The 20776-nt window shown below is 34.9% G+C and overlaps 1 long non-coding RNA gene across 1 annotated transcript; it reads left to right on the top strand.

Moving 5' to 3' along the window:
- The first annotated feature begins 3765 nt into the window (after positions 1–3765).
- LOC102014723 lies at positions 3766–7241 on the top strand. Its single transcript, XR_262460.1, has 3 exons — positions 3766–3858; positions 6511–6606; positions 6702–7241. It is a non-coding gene; the product is annotated as an uncharacterized LOC102014723 (long non-coding RNA).
- Positions 7242–20776: the final 13535 nt, after the last annotated feature.

Below are 20776 nucleotides of genomic sequence, written 5' to 3'. Positions count from 1 at the left end.
GCAAGATATTTAACACTTTAGTACAATGTAGGCTTTGTGGTAGGTGATTCTGTCCAAGTGTGGGCTAGTATAAGTGCTCTGAGCATGTTGAAGGCAGGCTAATCTAAACTGTGATGTTTATTAGGTTAAGTGTATTAAAATGCATTTTTAACTTACAGTATTTTCAGTTTGGAATGAGTTTATCAAGACATCACTCCATCGTAAGTTGAACAGCATTTTTAGTTTTGATTGCTTCTTACTCCGTATAAGTAGGCCATAATTTAAACATTTCTTTGTATGGCTCATAATCTTTTGGTAAAAACTTGGCAGTTTCTAATAATGGAATTTGTCAACACTTCAAATCAGATTCTTGAACCTATGAAGATGTTATTGTTGCTGCTGTTACAGTTTGTTCAGGTATCGACTTTTTGAACTGATTTTCTACAGTCTGTATTTGTGGTATGTGGTTACTGAACTCTTTTCTCATTCGACTTAGTTGTCACTCCACGATTGAGTAGAGTTCTAGGAAGCAGTTAGTCTCCCAGACTGTGACAGTAGGTCTTTGAATGCGTTAGGGCATGCCTATAATACTGAGGAAGGTGGCTGATAACTCTGCCTTCCTTTTCACTTTCTGCGGGGTTAGCCAGAGGTGGAAGCATAGAGCCTTTTCAGGCCTTTCCTGTACATTCCTATAGTTATGAGTATGCAAACCGCTGCAAATACCCCCGTCTGTGGACTTCTAGATTCCCACGGTTATGCAGAGCTTTTCAAAGCTTTTATGAATATTGCTTGACATCACCTTTCCTTTAAGCTTTTCAGTTAGTCTGTTGTTTACTGCAACTGTTATTCAGGCAGCTATGGTGTTAAATAGTTGACCATAATTATTTTCAACAGGTGCTCTGGGTGAAAGTGATTTTTATAATGGGTGAGCTCTGAATCTGGTGAAATGAACCAGTAAAGACAGTCTTACAAGTGGGTTTTTTGGAGAAGCACTAGGCAGGTCAGAAAATGATGATTTTCTGGGAATGACACTTTCTCTGTTCTCTGGTAGCTGGAGGTTGCTGGTTTTCACTGTTATTATGTAATATTTATTATCAAGTCTATTGCAAAGCTGGAGAAGGGAAATGGGGACAGACAACCACATTTCTGTCCTTACTGGAAGTCAGAAAGTTTTCTTAAGTAAGTGCTCTTCAGATGGTCGTGGGCCTTGGCATAGTTTCCAGAATGTCAAAAAAATTTGTCTTTCACATTTTGGAGAGTTTCCTTGTTACTTTTATGGAGAAGTTTTTGGAACTTCTTACTCTTCCACATTTGCTGATTTCAGTGTTGTTCATTTAATCATAACCTAGATTACAGCATATTCTGATATTATCAATAGCTAAATGGATTGCACACTATTGGATATATTTGATACTGGATATATACATATTGTTAAGATTATCCTTAGATACTTCCTTAAGTAAGTCTTTCTTCAGAGTACAAATCAACCTGTTTTATTCTGCATTTACTGTTCCATCAACCCATCCACCCAGCCCTCCAGCCAGTCAGCCAGCCACTAGGCAAAGGCATGTTGAGCATTTATCATGGTTAGATCCTTATACTATATAATTGCACACACTAGTGGTTAAACTGTTTAGAAACTGAAGAATTCTGATTTATTTTGAATAAGGTAACAAACAGTGAAACTAATGTCACCTTGAGAATAAGAGATGTAAGAGCTAAACATTTAGCAGAGTATGTAGAGTAGAAATAGAAAATGTTCCTAAGTAGTATGTCCAAGAGGAAGATTAGAAAATGGTCAGTGATAAGCTCTTGGGTTTATGAGTTTAATGTGAAACCAGTCTATTAATGAATAAAACATTTTTTCCTGCATAAATATTATAAAAATTTTAAAAGTTTACCTTTAAGAGAGCAAGGAAATGAAATTCTAGACTGAATCCTTTTGTGAGGTTTGGACTATTCATGTTCATTGAAATGGCTTTTTTCCTCCCTTTTCTCTTTCTATAGAAAAGTAAGAAAAGTAAATGATGAATTATAAAGTAATCCCTCCCTGAACTCCAAATTGATAGTAAGAATGTTAATAACAGTCTATTTTATATCAAAGAAGAAAGTTTAAGGTAATTGAAATGGAAATGTGTGTTTAAAGTGTAAAATCCTTTTCTCTATATTCTATTTTTATTCATTTTAGGCAAATTATTTTACCTTAGTACGTATTTTTTTGTGTGCATTCTTGGGAGGGTATTTCAATATTTCTTCTCAAACCATTTTCTAAAATAATATGAATGTTCATGTGAACATATACATTTTTGAGATGATGGATAAACTAAATATCTTGAATTGATTAATATACAATGTATAAATATATTAAAATATCACAATGTGCCTCATAAAAATGTATACTTATGATCCACCAGCTAAAATGAATAAATAAATAAATACATTATAAAATTGAGATCAATAATCACTATTGTTTCTTCATTTAACCTTTGTTAAATATATTATTAATATTGAAGAAATATTCACTTCCACTGGGGAAGAAATGGATTTTGTTCATAGAAAGTATATAATTCTTCTACTTACCTGATGCAGCCAGTCATTTTTTTCAATGTTAAATACTGGAGAGAGAGAGAGGTGACAACTTGGCTTAAATGACACATATGGCAAATTGTTTGTCTGGCATTCTAATCTGTAGACACATTATTTGAAGTAGAAAATCAATCATTCTCTCTGCTCCTGAGAGTGGGAGTATTCTGAATGCATGTAACAGCAAAGAACTGTGGCTGAAGTCTTACTGCAAATGAAAGTAGAGGGATGAGGCTTTTCCAAGACTATATTTCTATTCTCCAGCTAACGGACCACTATTGATGGATTCTAAGCAGTGATGGTACATAGTAATTTTCAGGGAAACATGACTCTTGCGGCTCTATGGTGATAGCTTGATCAGGCAACAATTACCTCTTACAGGAAGATATTCTTCATCTCATGTTGGATTTTGGGGATGTTACTTACAAGGTTACTTTGCAAAACTTTCCCATCTGGTCTCCAAAATTAAAGCTGTTGCAGTGAGAACCTAGAGGATAGTTTAGGTCATGTTACATAACTCAGGATGGACTTGAAAAATGAAATGTGCTATATTTATACATCACTAATAAAAACACCAAGCTTGTGACTGCTCTCTGACAATTCTAGGTAATGCCATGATGAATTATTGTTTTAGCTTGCAGTTCATTTATATTAACATTTCTGTCCTTACAACATTTCAAAAGAGGGGCACCATTTAATTTATTTTCTTTTTTACATCTGTAATATAATAGAGAATGTTCTGTATTTCAGGCAGTTTTTCTTTTTATCTCGTATAACTCTCCTGTGTATTATTACTACCTCATTTAAAAATAAAAAATAACCAATGCCAAGTTAAGAAATTTGGGCTTTATTGAGAAATAACAGGGGTAGAATTTGAACCTAAGACTCTAACTCCAAAGCCCTTTCTTTTCAATATATCACACTCCTCTTGGATAGAGTATGTAGTTTTAGTGTCATTTTCCTATGTATAGGCACTCACTGAGTACTTTTTCATTGTCTGAAAGAATTAAAAGTTTGCATACAACTCCATCAGGAAAACTTAGCTTACTGAACTGTTTAGGTAGGGTAGTCCCTTGTTTCCTTCACAATAAAAAACGGTACAGAAGAAACAGAAGACTTCTGCCTTGCACCGTCTTACATCACCCTGCAGACAATTGGCAGCTGAGCGAGGGACAGCTGCCACAGCCTTCAGATACCTCTCTATTTAAAGTTCAAAGAGACACTGGATAACAATAAGGAACAGGTCAGTGTGGCCCTTATCAAGCCACTCAACGGGAAGAAGAATGGCTGAAAAAGGTAAGGTTTACGGCTCCAGGTTCTCCTGGGAATAAAGGCTTCTGGACTTTCTTCTGCTTGTGCTTCTCGGCATTTTAATTTTGAAGATGTACTTTTCTACTAAACGATCAGAAGCCGTATATTTCAGTGTGGCTGCAAAAAGGCATTCGATGGATATGCATTTTAGGGACAATGCCTATAGGTGATGAATAATTTTGGAAAGATCGAAAAAAGCCCTTAATTTTGTTCATGCTCATTTTGAAAGGTGAGTTATAAATCAGTGATTCACCAGTGCTGTGCAAATTGGAAGGGAGGAAGGGTGCCAGGTCAGAATTTAGAACGGCTGAGTTCTGTGTCAAATCTACTAAACGGTCATATGAGTTTGGACAAGTCCCTGTACGCCTCAGAGCCTACGCACTGACTGTAAAAGGAGAATATTGGACTCAGACATCTCTAATATACTCTATATCTAAATATATTTTTCTGAATTTTAAACAATTTTCATATCTATACGTTTATATAAAATAATTCACTCATGATAAAATAGTCTGAACATATTGGTGTTTAAGAAACACTTTTAAAATAGGTTCAAGATGGGCTGGGGGAGTGGCTCAGTGATAGAGTCCATGCACAAGGCCTTGGCTTTGATCCCCAGTACCACAGGAAAAAAAAAGAAAACGAGAAAAAAATAGGTGCAGGAAATTTTGATTTTTAATCCTGGCAACAACCTTGCAAAATAAACACATTAACATCATCATCTTTGTTTTATAGATGAGGAAACAGTGAAATTTAGCTTTCCATGATCTGTGGGCTGCAGAGAGTGCTGATGCCAGGCCTTGAGCTTGGGCAGTCTTGCTCCACAGTGCCATGCCCTTGAGAGTATTACCGACTGTAACCACTTTGATACTGAGAACTCGACGAAGAGAGGAGCATTTTGAAATTACTTTGCACATTACAGAGCAGTTTTGTTCTCTTTTGCGTGGTTAATATAAGTGACTTATGTAAAGTACATCTAATTCTTGTGTGTTCCTATTTCCAAACAGTGCTATTGACTGGTGAAACTCTGTTAAAATATTAGTGTTAAAAATACTTGGAGTGCTAAAATACACACTAGCTATACTGTTTTACCAGGAATAGTAAATAATGTGGTAGTTACTTTTAGAACTTTATTATAGGTAAATTTTATTAAAATATGCCTCATTAAATTTTATTAAAATATGTATAAAACCTTTATAAACAATTGAGATATCAATATTAATTTTTAAGTTATTTGAAATTGGAAAAAATACTAAGTCACTCTCTTGAACAGTTCAATAAAATGACTGCTATGTACTTTCTCTATAATGACTACTTACTTCATAAAAAGGCATTTGTCCAAATGAGAGCAAAGGTTATTTCATAATGTTTGTGTTACCCTTAAAGAAATAGCACATGGCAGGTGAAGAGGATATGTTTTTATTTAGTGGTTAATTTCTTGTTCAAGTTCACAGTAAGGTGGAGAGGCAGGGGAAGCCTATTGTATTTGTAAGTTAAAAGATACTTCAACATTCTTATAAAAATAGATTGAAAGTATTAAAATTCATTTAAACTTCAGAAAATTTGCTTTTATGAGACTATCTTCTATTTATAGAAGTGTCTCATCTCCTAATGACTTTAATAGCATTTTTAAAAACCTTCACATTTTAAAGTGATGGCAATTGTAAAGAGAATACAATTGCTAAGAACATTCATGCTCTTTGTTAGCTAATTGCCTAAGCTTCAATTGTACTTTCCTTTTTTTTCAATTGTACTTTCCAATGAAAATATATATCTAAGTCCTTAACACAGGGACACTAGTTCCATAGGATGCCTTCCTGTGCTGCTTGTGAATTCTTCTGTGAGGTGTACATGTGGATGTGTGTGCTTGCATGTTTTGCTTGGAAGAGCAAGATTAAGATGCAGTGAGTTTTTAAAAAGTAGAAACTTTTATAAATTGCTTTTTATAGGTAAGTGTATAAATAGGAGGTAGGTAGGTATTTCCATGTGGGTGGTAGATTATTACTGCCTATAGATAAAATTCAGTGATAATTATTACAATAAACAAGTTTAAAGAAATAGAATCTCTTTTTCTTTTTGAGAAAGATTATATATGATACTTTTCTTTTCCTGTGAAATTTAACGTTGAAGTCAGCAATTGAGAACAAGAACAATTCTGTATGTTGTGCTTTAATTAGTTTAGTAGGAATTCCCTCCGAGTTGCATTGAGTTGTTATGTAAACAACTGCTTGATGCATTATTACACAAATACACGAATGTGTTCTGTATACAGTAAACACAGAGACTGTGCAAAGCTTTGCACATATTATGTCATCTTACCATCACCATTCCAAGAGGGGGGTATCACAAATTCCATTACCCATAGTTTACAAAGACAGAAGTTCAATATTTGAATTGTCCAAGGTGACATAACTATAAAAGGATGACCTTGGCTTGAAAGTAGGTCTTCTATTCTAATCGTCCAGGATTTGTAACCTCATCACTGGAATCCTTTGTGAAAAAAAGGAAACAATTATATACGGATATGAGCAGAGGGTGTGTTTTTCCTTAATATTGCCAGAGTCTTCTCACTTTGATGCAGAAGATTTACTACCCAAGTGACCAACTGACCCGCTTTCCCTGCCTGTTTTTAAGCAGAATATACACTATCAAACCTTGTGGTTCCTGTTCTTCTCCTGATTGGCTGGATTGTGGGCTGCGTTGTAGTGGTTTATGTTGTCTTCTCTTAAAACGGTAAGAGTTTTAATGATTGAATACATTTATTCATGGAATAAATTGGGCCAGAAAAATTACTTTCTAGTTTACTAATGGAGTATTTTGTCATTTAGGCAAGAAGACTTCAGATTTATGTCATTTGGAAGAGTTAAGAAAAAACATGAACATGACTGATTATCGACTATGTTGTGTTTAATAATAAAATGACTGACATCACTGTATGAGCTTTGATTGTAAACTGATGCTTTCATGTGCTTGAGACACTCTTCAAGAACTTATTAAAATTATGGGTAAAAAAAAGAAGTATTGAAAAATATGATTGAACCCACAGAGTTGGAAAAATGTTCCTATTATGATTAAAATACATATGCAGTAGTAAAAGTATGATAAATATAATAATATTCAAAACTGTTTTGTTCTCTCCTCCCAGAAAACTACAAAAAATGGACTAGAAAGAGTAGAAAATTCACTGAAAACAAAATGTAAATGTAAACTTGGCTCTTACTTTCTTGCTTGTAATAACATAAATGTAATTTCAGTTATACCAGGGAACTGTTGCTCTGTTATCACATGGAAGAAATAAAGATATTCGACAACATATGTGTTAATCAGGCTGAGGAGACATAAATATTATCATGTGCTATCTTTGTAAATTCAAAATAAATTCATAATATCACAACATATTTTTTTGGGGAGAGGGTAGTCTTGCTATATTGTCCAGAGTGGTTTTAAATTCCTAGACTCAAGTGATTCTCCTGCCTCAGGCTTCCCAGTAGCTGGCACCCCTGGAACATGCCACTGTACTGAGTCCAAGGTTACATAACTATACAACTATAACTATTTGAATTGTCCAAGGTCACATAAGAGAAAAGGACGACCTTGGTTTGAAAGTAGGTCTTCTATTCTAATCACACAGAGTTTGTAATCTCACTGGACTCCTTTGTGAAAAAAAGAAAACTAATTATGTGTGGATATGAGCAGAAAGTGTATTTTTCCTTAATATTACCAGAGTCCTCTCACTTTGATTCAGAAGATTTACTATGCAAGTGACCAACTGATCCATTTTCCCTGCTTGTACAACATTTTTAGGGGTATTTAATAGTCAGCACCTGCCAAACTTTCATATCATTTAACTTTTGGTCTACCTATCAACCTTCTAACAATGTTGCAGTTTCCACAGATACACTGACAAAATTGGTATACACACAAGACTACTCATTCTGGCATGATTTGATATTGCAAAAACCTGGAAACAAACCAAATATATGTTAATATGGTACTTACACTAAACTGTGGTACATATACATGATGTAGTGCTTATGGAGCTGTAGAAAGAAATGAAGGGAATCTTTATATGTTTATATAATGTGATCTCCAGGAAACTGTTAATGGAAAAAGTCAGGTATAGAATAATGTTTGCTAATCTTTGTGTAAAAAAAGGAGGGCTGGCATCAATACATACACATGTTGGCTGTAATAAGATATTTAAACAGGACAAAAATGGAGGCTAGATAACTATGAATGTACCTTGTTTTCTAGTTTTTATTTTTGGGATCATGTAAATATTATTTACATAAAATGAAATGTTATTCTTTCAAATTTAAAACAAATTTAATGGCATATCACATTGGTGGCATGGCTATGAAGAAAAATTCAATCTTAAAAATGACTGTAAAACACAATATTTTATCCCATATCTCTTATGGGATATGGGATAAAAAGCTTAAAACCACACTGAGTGGTCTTTTGTTAGTAGTAATATTTATATTGTTGATTTGAAAGCCAGACCGTCAGCATAAATGTCAAATTCATGGTAATCTTAAAATTCAATAGCAAACATTATTAAAATCTCACTATTTATTTTCTTTCTCCTAAAACAATAAATGTGCATCCTACCTCTGCCTGCTGAAAATGCCTAGCAGTGATGAACATCCTAACTTTATTTTGTCTTAGGTACTGTTTACACTCAAAGGAATCAGGGATCCTGCCCTAGTCTGGAGCAGGAAATGTACATGTGGTTTGCAGTTACTTACTGGATAGATCAGTTGTATGAGACCTGTGCCTAGTGATCAATTTAACAGCACATCATGTGCCTTTTAATAGAATACAGTAGAAAATATATAGGGCCACCTGTGAAGTAGTTTTGCCAAAAACATATACCTAAAGTGAAACAAGTTTCTGGATCATTCTACCAGCCTATTTGAATCAAAATTACAAGGATGCATTCAGCTAAGTTCAGGGTGTGGAAAATTATAAAGAACACATGATCTGGTTTTCCCAATAACTAACTAGTATAAAGAGGTGGGGTAGGGAAGGAACAACTTACAGAACTGAAAGATAACAAGTAAGTTCAATGCATGGACACACTACAAAGACATTACATTTTTAAATTTCAGTGATAATGCTTTTTAAGGAATTGTTATTCATTTTTTCCCATTATATTAATAGCAACTGAGAATGGAAAAGAAAAGGCTCCTATCTCTTACTGATACATACTGATGTATCCGCTGGTGAGATGATGGGAATTTCCTTATATCATCCCTATAAAAATCAGCTAAAACAGGGGATATGAAATAGACAGGTAAAAAGTTGATTTTTTAAAAATCTGGGTGATGATTTAGTGAGGATTTATTGTGCTCTTTGATCTGCTTCAGTGCATATGTAAACATTTTGTAAGAAGCTTGTTTCTTTGCTTCTCCAATGGCTCTGTGTTATGAACTACAATTAATGCAAACAAATAAATACATTAGAATAAAATAACATAAAATGAAACCTACATGCATACCTGAGCCTCATCCCTAAAGATTCTAGGACAGAAACTTGCACTTTACCAAATCCCTTCAGGAACATGCTGGAATTTGAGAACCATTGCTTTAGAGAGGTTGGTCTCAGAATTAAGAATAACACTCTATCACCTGGCATGTTCCCCTCACCCCAGCTGCTAGGCAGTCTGAGTCTGGAGGATCATTTCATTGAATTCAAAACTACTGTGGACAGCATAGCAAGATTCCGCCCTTGCCCCAGTAGATTGTGCTATTCTGAAATGGTAGCACCATAACACTATACCATAGAGAATTTAAGACACAATTTGGGTCTCATTCAAGTTTTTGATTCAAAAGTTGGGGGATCGAGAACTTAATTTCTGACAAGTTTTAGGTGATTCTGCTGGCCCAGGGTCTCTACTGCTGTAGGAGAAACTTCATTTCTTCCTCCTAACTATATCATCCTCTTTCTTTAAATTAATTTTTCTACAGATATTGATTTCCTTATCAGAATGTTAAAAATGTTTTTACTTTATTCACTGACTCTTATCATTTTATTTATTCATCTATTTTTTATTTTAAAGAGAGAAAGATAATGAGACTGAGTTTTGAAATGGGTTAGTAGGACAGTTACAATAGTTGATACGTTGCATATTGTTATCTTTGGTTTAGTTAATCAGAGTACAAAATTTAAGCATGATATGTTGTCTAAACAATATTAACAGAAAACATTCTTTTCAAGGAGCTAAGAGAAGCTAGCTGTATAACTACCTTAACTATCTTGTGTATATATATTTTTTCCCTTTCTTCCTTTCCTCTTTCTCCCATTGCAATTTGTCTTTTCTTTTGAACATTTTTCCCAGTTTACAATATCTATTGTATGTTTCAGATCCAATTGTCTTGTTTAGTTTCTCACACTGAGAACAAACCATGTTTTTCTTAGTGAGACAAAACCATGTTTACATATGTGAGTCTGATTTAGTTCACTTATGGGTATGGTCTCAAGTTGCATCCATTTACCTATACAAGTCTCCAGTTTAGTTTATGGCTTAGTAGTACTCCATTGTAGAGAAATACATTTTTTTTATCCATTCCTTGGTTGATGGGCATTTGGGTTGTATCCAAGATTTAGCTATTACAAATTGTGGTGCTATAAACATGGGTGCACATAAAATGATGTTTTTAATTCTGGGAAAATACCCAGAAGGGGAATAGTTGGGTGGAATGGGACCTCTAATCCTAGTTTTCTGAGAAATCTCCACACTGATTTCCACAGTCGTTGCACCAGTCTACACTCCCACCGACAGTGGAGAAGGGTTCCTTTTTCCCCACAGTGCCTTCAGCTTTTGTTATTGGTTGATTTCTTGATAATAGCCATTCTTTCTAGGGTGAGATGGAGTCTCAGTGTTGTTTTAATCTGCATTTCTCAAATGACCAATGATACTGAACATTTTTTCATATAGTTATTTGTCATTTGCATTTCTTCACCTGAGAAGTATGGATTCATGTCAAATGTCCATTTTGGATTGGGTCTTTAAATTTGGGGGGGGTCTGATTTTTTTCAATTCTTTCTTTCAAATTCAGTTAAATATTTCAAAAAGTCTTCTTGATCTTCCATTTAAAGTGGTATTTACAAAATTTAGACAAAATACACACACAATTATGTTGAACTATTTTCATTAACCACTTGACTTAAATTTAGTTTTCTCAAAACCTGAGAAAAAATAATTCAGTATTTCAGCTGAATTAGAGGTCTGCTAGATCTGGTTATTAAAATTTTGAGGGCTTGTGTTAGTCAGTGTCTCACTGGCAGCTGGAAGTTGGCCATGGTGCAGTACAGACACCACAATGACAGATACGATATATTAGGGTTTGCTCCCACTCTTACACATTTATCAGCCTATCGTTCCTTGAATCTTCTTGCTTATAGAAGCTTCTCAGGGCTTCAAGACTAGGTACCTTTGTGTATTCTTCTTTCACAGTTAATGCAATTAAAGTTATAGTCTCTCTATTCACTTGAATGTCTTTCATGCTATCGGGTTTTAATGAGATGTCTACAAAACTATGAACTATCTCAGAAACCATATGTTCATACAAAACTGTAGATAAACTTTTAAGGTGTTCATGGACCCCCTGAATTCCATTGAAAAGACATACTATTTTACATAGCTTCTATGTTTTGAATCCTTTAGACAACTTTACAATTTGGCTTTGATTTTACTTGGAGTTAAAGTCACAATCTCATGTTTTGGATTTCTTCCTAACCAGAAATAAGGTTTTCCTTTTTGAAAATATTTTAAAAATTTTTTTTGGTTGAAAAACTATGTAATTTATAAGGTGTAATCAGATGGTTTAATATATGCCCACCTTATGAAATGACTAAATTAAACTAATTATATCTACTACCTCACATACTTATCATTTGTTGTGGTGAGAATATGTAAAAATCTACTCAGGAATTTTCAGATATATAATACAATACCATTTAGCATAACTACTCTCTTATAAGTCAATAGTCAGCTTATTTCTTCTTGCTCCCTGAAAGTTTGTATCTTTTAATCAACATCTTTCTGATTACCCCACCATCTGCAGGCCCTGATAATCACCATTCTACTCTCTGGTGCTATGAGTTTGACTTTTTTAGATTGCACATATAAATAATGTGATTGTTTGTTTTTCTGTTCCTGGTTTATTTCACTCAATATAATGTTCTCCAGATTCCAGCTTTATCTACGTTTTTGACAGAATTTCCTTCTTTTTTAGGATCGAATAATATTCCATCATGTACACATGCCACATTTTCTTTACCCAGTCATCCACTGGTAGTTATTTAGATTGATCCCATTGCAGATAGTGCTGCAGTGGCCATGGTAGTGTAAACATCTTTTTGACATATTGAATTTAATTATTTTGGAGACAGGCCCAGAAGTTGAATTGCTGAATCATATGGTAGTTTCATTTTTAAGTTTTTGAGGAAGGTCTTCATTGTTTTCTATATGGTAAGTGAGGTTTCAAACTACATTTTTCCACTGACATTATTAACACAATCAGTCAGGTCCTGGCATTAGTTTGTGATACAGGCAGGGTTAGAAAACAAAGATTGTGGGCACTTATGTCCCTTGTTTGTCAGAATAACTTCCCCTCTTTCATCTGGAGTATATTTTCCACTTGCACTGGGCACAGTTTTAGTTTTCTAAGGTCAGAGGATACCTCGTTTCTTTTTTAAATGTCTGCTCAAATTTATTCTGGAACACAAAAATCTTCATCTTTCCCATAAACCTTCACATTCTACCTTTGACAAAGACTTCTTATTTCAAGAGCTTACTATGCTTTTCCCCAGAACTTTAAAACACACTGTAACACTGTTTTTAAGCAGCAAGAGAAATTAATTTTTCTATAAATGCTTTAAGCCCATGTTTCCACATCCAACCTGATCACTTTCTCAGTGAACAAAGACAGCTCAGTACAATGAAAAGACCAATATTAGAAATCAAATGGTTTTATCCTAACTTTGGAGTTCTTGGAGTAGTTAATCTCTCACTATATTTTTATGGGGCGTGCTATGACAACTGTGTTTTTAAACTTGCCTGGTCTGAATCAACTGTCTCTTTGATGAAAATACAGATTTTCAAGTTTCTCCTCTGGAGATTTTATTTCAATAGGTCTCAAGAGGGCCTCTTTAAAAAGTCAATTCCCAATTTTTTTTTTATTATTACAGAAATTTGGAAAACACTTATAGTCTGTATATGTGTGTATGTGTATAGATATGTGTATGTGTAGGCATTACTCACTGTTAGATGTAGACATTAATTCATAACAGCTAGTATTAGTGGGAGATAACCATTTCTTTGCTTATTACTACAAGAATAAATTAACATTTCACAGTTATGTGTGACATTATATGTATAGTAACAATATATAATATTATTTTTCATTAATAATTTTGTAAATGCAAGTCATATTTTCCCCACTAAATTTTAAGCTTTTTATGAGTAAATCCATTTGTCATCTTCCTGCCTCACAGAATGCAGTTCATAATCTGCAAGTAATAAATTTGTAACAGATGGGTGAAAAAACTTTACTTTTTCTTACAATATTCTTGAATACACAACGTTAATGTGCTAACCTTAAACATTAAAAATGATATTGGAGGTAATTGAGGTTATATTGAAATTGTCAAGGAAGTGATTTGTGATCTTTCAACAATGGGTTCAGTTAGATTACAATAGATAAAATCTTGAGTGTTTTAAAATTTTCAAAATATTTAGCTTACTTTCTATCAGAATGCAGATTTAATTAATCAAAAAGATGATTATAATGAATTAATTATTTGCTATGGTTTAGATCTAAAATATCCCCCCAAAACTTCATGCATTTGAAAGATGATTGGATCATATGGAGACATATTCATGGGTGGATTCACTTATTGATGAATTCAGTAGCTGAATGTGCTGTGAGGAAGCGGGGGTTGGTTGGAGGTGGGTCATTGAGGGTGTCACCTAGAAGGGTGTATTTGGGTCCCCAGCTCCTCCCTTCTCTCTCTTTGCTTTGTCTACAATGGTTTGAGCATGCTGTGCCGTTTCTTCATGCTTTTCTGCCTTGAAGACAAACAGAACTACATCTTCTGAAAACCATGAGCCAAAAAATAACCCTCACCTGCTTCAGATTGTGAGTGTGAGGAAAGTGAGGAATATAGAAAACTGGTACCAGAGGAGCTCAGTTGTTCCTGTAACTGTACCTGACCATGTGGGTTAGAAGACTTTGCAATTAGTTTGCAGAAAGAGTTAGGAAAGGTTTTTGAAGTGGAGGTCACAGAAGCCACCAAGTGAGGTAAACAGAACTTGAGGGACGGTTGTGCTCAGAGTTCAGAAGATCAGATGCTGATAGAAATGTAGGCAGTAAAGGCCAGGCTCCATAGGTTTTAGTTGGGAGCAAGGACTCCATTAGTTATTGGATTACAGGCCACATTTGTTACAGCCTGGCAGAAAATTTGTCTACATTTTGTCCATGTCCTAACACTTTGTAAGTGGGTTAGATTAACAGTAGTGGACTAAGTTGGTGGAAGAAATGTCAAGACAGTCCAACATTCAGACTGTGGCTTGGGGATTGTTGACTACTTTTAGCAAAATTTATAGTGAGACCCAGGGGCCAAAATAAAAAAAGAGCAGAAAAGTCTGAAAACTTAAATTTTGGCTCAAAATGAGCCAAATGTAAAGTTGGAGTCAAAGCAGGAGTGGCTGATGAAAAAATTAGTACCACTAAAAAGAAACCAAGTACTTTGCATGGAGACAAGAAAAATGCCTTGAAGGCATCACAGGAATTAGCAAGTCCCTACTCATCACATCCCCAAGGATAAAATGTGTAAGTCTTTTATTTGAAAAGAGAGTCCCTGAGATGCCTTCTCCAGGAGGGCTCCCTAGGAAACTGCTTCCCTGGAATTTATTTTGCTGGGCTCACCATTCAGACACTCAAAGGCCACTACAGCCATGGTCCAAAGGAGCCCAGCTGCTGCCTAATTTGACAGCCAACATTGGGATTATTCACTGATGTTTTCTTCAAGCATGAAGAATGTAAAGGCTATGGGGTCAGAGAGACTTCCACCCAGATTTCAAAGGAAGGCCTGGGAAGCTATGCAAAGAGTTCATGAGAGAGCAGAGTATAAAGCAATGAAGTTAAAGGTGCAGTGGAAACCCCAGGAGGTTGGACTTGTCAGGAATATAGAATATATCTACCAAGATACTGGCTATGAATGGATCCGGTCCAATACAGAGGCCTCTTTACTGCTAAGAGCTATTACTGTTAAGGTCCAAAGGACTTGGGACCACCCAAGTCCTTTGGAACTTACATTTTACCACTGTGTGCCCTAAATGCCAGGTATAGAGCTACAAAAGTTAATGTTTGTCCTACTAGGCTTGGATTTTTGTTGTGTCCCAATTATTTTATATCCTTAATTTTCCTTTCTAGAATGGGAATGTTTACACTAAATGATTGTACCTTAGGATTCTGTAAAATTTGCTTATTTTTAAATTTATAGACTACTCTATAACTTGATTTTATTTTTAAAATTTATTTTAAAATTTATTTATTTAAAATTTATTTTAAAAATAAAAGAGGGAATCATATTAACAAACAGACATCCATGTACAAAATAGCGTAAGAATGATACAAGCAATACTGAATTACAGACAAAGTGGTAGGAAATTAACATTGTTTGTTGTATTACATATTGATACCTTCATAGTGGTTTCTCAGGAAAAAAAGAGACATGCAAGATTGATCAAATAAGTAATCAGTAACTGTACCTTTCAGTAAAGTGATAGAAGTCAGTAATAAAACTATGTTAGCTATCTTGTATATACATCATACATAATTTCCTCTTCTTTCTTTTCTGTTTTCCCTCATCCCAGTTGCTCTTTACTTTTAAGCATTTTCCTTTCATTTCACAATGTCTGTCATACCTCCTAATTTTTATTCACTCTTTCAGGTTCTTACACTAGTGAGACAATACGTTGCTTACACATGGAGGTCTTGTTTATTTCACTTGTGAACATGGTCTCTAGTTGTGTCCATTTACCTGTAAAACCTCGAGTTAATCTTTCATTATAGCTGAGTAATATTCAATTATATAAAAGTATCATAATTTTCTTATCAATTCCTCAGTGGATGGACATTTGTGTTGCTTCCATAATATAGCAATTACAATTGTGCCGCTAGGAACATGGGTGCACATATATCACTGTGATATGACGTTTTCAGATCTTCTGGGAAAATACCCAGAAGGGAAACAGCTGAGTTGAATGGGACCTCTAGACCAAGTTTGTTAAGGAATCCCCAAACTGATTTCCACAGTGGTTTCACCAGTCTGCATTCCCACCAGCAGTGGAGAAGAGTTCCTATTTCTCCACAGCCTCACCAGCATTTGTTATTGATTGATTTCTTAATGCTAGTCATTCTTCCTGGGGTAAGGTAGAATCTTAATGTTGTTTTAATTTGCATTTCTTGAATGACTAATGATGTTAAACATTTTCTCATGTATTTATTTGCCATTTGTATTTCATTATCTGAGAAGTGTGTATGCATCTCAGCTGCCTGTTTTTGGATTGGGTCTTTGAATTTGGGGGGAGGGCTGATATTTTTAAATTCTTTATATGTTCTAGATAGAAGCCCTTTTTCTGAGGGACTGTCAGCTAAAATTTTTTCCAAGTTTGTGGGTTTTCTTTTTACTCTGCTGGTGATTTGCTTAGATGTGTAGAAACTGTTCAGTAGGATGAGATCCCAGTTGTTGATTCTTTGAAGTATTTCCTGTGCAGTTTGTTTTTCGTTCATTAACTCTCTGCCTACCCCTATGTCTTCAAGGTTTTTATCTACTTTCTCTTCCAATAGATTTAGTGTTTCTGTTTTAACATTGAGATCTGTGAACCATTTTGACTTGAGTTTGGTGCATGGTGATAGACTTGGGTCTATTTTCAGTCTTTGGCAGGTGGCAATCCAATTTTTCCAGCACCGTTTATTGAAAAGGCTATTGTTCTTCCAGTGATTTTATTTGGCCCCTTGTCAAAGATTAGGTGGCTGAGTGTGTTTGTGGTTGTGGTTGTTTCTTTCAGTCTGTTCCATTGATCCTGTGGTCTGTTTTTTAGCCAGTACCATATTGATTTTATTACAGTAGCTTTGTGGTATAATTTCAGGTCAGGGATTGTGATTCCACCTGACTTGTCTTTGTTACAGAGGATTGCTTTCGCTATTCTGGGTCTCTTCTGGTTCCAGATGAATTTAAAGAATATTTTCTCTAGATCTGTCAGGTATGCTAATGATATATTAATGGGAATTGTATTGAATCTATACAACAATTTTGGAAGTATGGCCATTTTCACAATGTTGGTTCTTCCTATCCATAAACAAGGAATATTTTTCCATTTATTGAAATCTTCTTTGATCTCTTTTTCAGAGTACTGTAGTTAAATTTGTTTTTGCCTTTTACAAATGTTCACAGGTAAGAGTTTTCCTTGAGTCTCAGAAAAGACTTGCGCTTGGACTTTTAAAAAAATATTGAAATTGTTGAGACTTTGAGGAAGGGATTGTTTCATTTGTAGTTATGCACAGGATAATTGTATCATATGAGGTAAAATTATGAACTTCTTATTGTGTTTATCTGGAGATTGAATGTAGTTTAGGGAGATATGTTGGCATTGCAACCTGGAAAGAGGAGGGGTGTGGTTGGTAGGATGGAGTTTCAACCTGTTTGGCTTTGAGTGTCAAGGTGGGTCACTGAAGAATGGTCTTGGGATTTACGTCTGTTTCGCTGCCTATTCATCTTTGGTACTGTTTGTGTGCTCTGCTTCCTGGCTGCCACAAACTAAGCATCTTTGCTTTGCCATGCCCTTCCATAGGGATATTTCTGTTTTGGATCAGCCAGACAGGCTGAATTCATGAAACTGAAAGCCAAATTAGTTGTGGGTTTCAGATACTGCATTTCAATGATGAGAAAGCTGACTAAATTAATATAGTATTCCTTAAAATCCTTTGATGACTTTCATGCCCAGCAAACATGGTCAAATCACCCCCATTGTCTTTTCTCTCTCATCACTCCTAAAATGTATAGAAGAAGCATTACTTCTTCTATAGCCTACATTAAGACATAAAATATAAAAATCTCTTAAAGTAAGCTTTTTATTTCTTTCTGTGCCAGAGGAAAGAGATAAGTTCCAATGAATTTTGAAATGTTTAACAAAACTTCTTATGAACTACCAGGTCTGGTAGAGCTGAGAAAATTTTTTAAAGGACAGAATCCTAGAGGAGAAATCTTTGTGTACAAACAGAAATAACATCAAATAAAATCTGCCTCTAGATATTAAAGATATCTTCACTTCTTTATTTTGTAAGGTGATTATTTTTTATTTATATGTGCTCAAGGCCGTTATTTTTGCTTATTACAGATTCTCACATATTCCCTTTTATTTTTTTTTCTATTTTTGACAGGCAGTTTCACTTCAATATAAATATACATTAGCCTAACATTTCCTTTGAGAAAAGAATACCAAGAACAGGAGATTAATATTTGGAGTTGATAATTTCCTACAGAATGAGAAGGTTTAATATTTTATTTTTATTCCTTTCTTTTTTGAAAGATTTCTTGGTTTTCAAAAGTAAATTGAGTATATAATTTCTTACAAATCATTGTGGGGACAGAGCTGTAGATTTCATAGAAAGGCAGAAATATTTAAGGGCTTAGGGCTTTGGCCATTATCCTAGATTTAGGACCATTTTCAGTCATTTCTTGGGCTGGGCAGATAGGTTCTGATAAATTCAAAATTCTAAATGACACAGATATACATCTGACAGAGTCCTTTCTGGAGCTTATTCCTATAATATTAGGGGAAATAGGATAGCAATTGGAATCCTGATGCTGAGTGAAACAGGGTCATGGAGAAATTATTTTGCATTGTTATAGGTTATTTGACCTATAAAATTGGTCCAGAAATACAGAGTGAAGGGAAAAAGGAGTTTTAATGGCTTGTATGTTGATATGCTCAAAGTCCCTACACTGTTGCTGTATGTATCTTATCCTCATCTCTATAATGTGAGATGTTCTTAGGACAGACTACATTTTGAATTTAAAACACTGTAGCTTAATCTAATAAATATAGTGTTCTCACCCAAATGTTATAGACATTATTTTTCTTTATCATTAAAATCTTATTGAAAATAATAGTGGCAACCTCATAAACAGGTTACTTAGGAGTCAGTGTGATTATCTCTTCCAGGATGTGACATTTGTTCAATTTTGATTTACTCTTTGCTTTTGCTTTTATCATTTGCTTGCTTTCTTTCATTTCCCTTCTTATTCTCACATTATGTGTGACTGTACCAATGCAATCATTAAAAAATCTCAACATCTTTGAATTCATTTCTTATGACCACTATGAAGATAATGATAGTATCTGTATCACAGTGTTGGTAAATGAAATACATGAGAATGTAAATCAGAGACAATGAGGAAAATAGTGATAATAATGACTAAATTGCTCTTTTATATTAGTTGGAATTTAACAAGTGCTTGATGTACCTCATGAGCTTGTTTTGTTAGAGAAGTGTCCGTTTATTCATTTATTCACTCGACATGTATCTATTGAACTTTTTCCTGCCATACAGAGTGACTCCTGCATTGTCACAACCCCTTGTTGAAAGAGCTTACAATTAGTAAGGGGATACAGAGGGTAAGGGGTCGTGCTCATCAGGAATAGAGCCCATATATATATATATATATATATATATATATATATATATATATATATATATAAGTACGTATGGGTGGTCAGAGAAGGCTTTAGAAAGATGGGGCTACCCTAAAACACTGTATCCTAACGTAGTTCTCTTCAAAGTGTTGATGAATACACTGGTTTTAAGATTACAGAAAGGAGTTTGGTGGAGTGAGACAGCAGTATGTCTTCAATGACCACTGATCCCACTTATTTACATCAGAGTATCATATACATTGCTTGTAGAAGTGTGATCCAAATAGTTCATAGCATTTTGGGCAACCTGATGTAAATATACTCAAACCTGCTTGAAAGAATCAGAGGATCCTCCAGAGAACCCTCATTTTTGTCAAAGAGCCAGGCATGATGCACCTGATGCTATGCTTCTGACTTCAGTGCAGCAGGTCCCTGATGAGTCTGTCTGACCTTGCTGTGGATGTATGTCTGTTTTCTCAGGACAGAGTAGGCTAAGTCGGAGTAGAAGGAAAGAGCGATTACTCAAGCTATTGGACCACTGTGGCACAGGCAACACTGCTGTAGAATGGGAATCCCACACAGCAGCTCGACCACATGGTTATGCAGGACCATCGAGGTCCGTGATGATGAAGACGGGGAACAATCCATAGTACCTGGGAGAAACTACTGCATCCTGTACAGGAGCAGGGAGGACTTGCAGGAGAAGATTAGATGATAGATAGAGATGATAGATAGATGGTGGATAGATAGATAGATGATAGATATAGATAGATAGATGATAGATGATAGATAGATGATAGATAGATAGATGCTTTGTTTGGTTTCCAACTTTAATGTAAGAACTAACAAATTTCAGGAAAAAAAACTTCAGTCCATGTGAAAAGGATTGTAAGTTGCATTTGTCTTCTGATCAGCACTTTCATTTTTGTGTTTCTTGGTCTCCATAATTTCAATCCTATAGCAAGACTTCCATTTATCTCCTCCCTCAAGCCTCTCTTCTGATGTTCTACTATTTTGACCCCTTTCCTTGCCATGTTGTCAAGTTGTTAGAGTTCTATCATTCCCTTGACTTAAAGAAACCTCTGTTCCATAAAATTTAGGGTTCTAAGGTAGTTGTATCAAGACTACCAGCTTTTACTGATAGCTTTTAAAGCCACGTTTGCATATTCCATTCCAGGTGAACACCCCTCTTGG

This window comes from Chinchilla lanigera, unplaced genomic scaffold (genome assembly GCF_000276665.1).
Source record: "Chinchilla lanigera isolate Chin_1 unplaced genomic scaffold, ChiLan1.0 scaffold00047, whole genome shotgun sequence".
NCBI lineage: Eukaryota > Metazoa > Chordata > Mammalia > Rodentia > Chinchillidae > Chinchilla > Chinchilla lanigera.
Note: the sequence above shows the minus strand (reverse complement) of the source record. Positions and strands in the feature narration are given on the sequence as shown.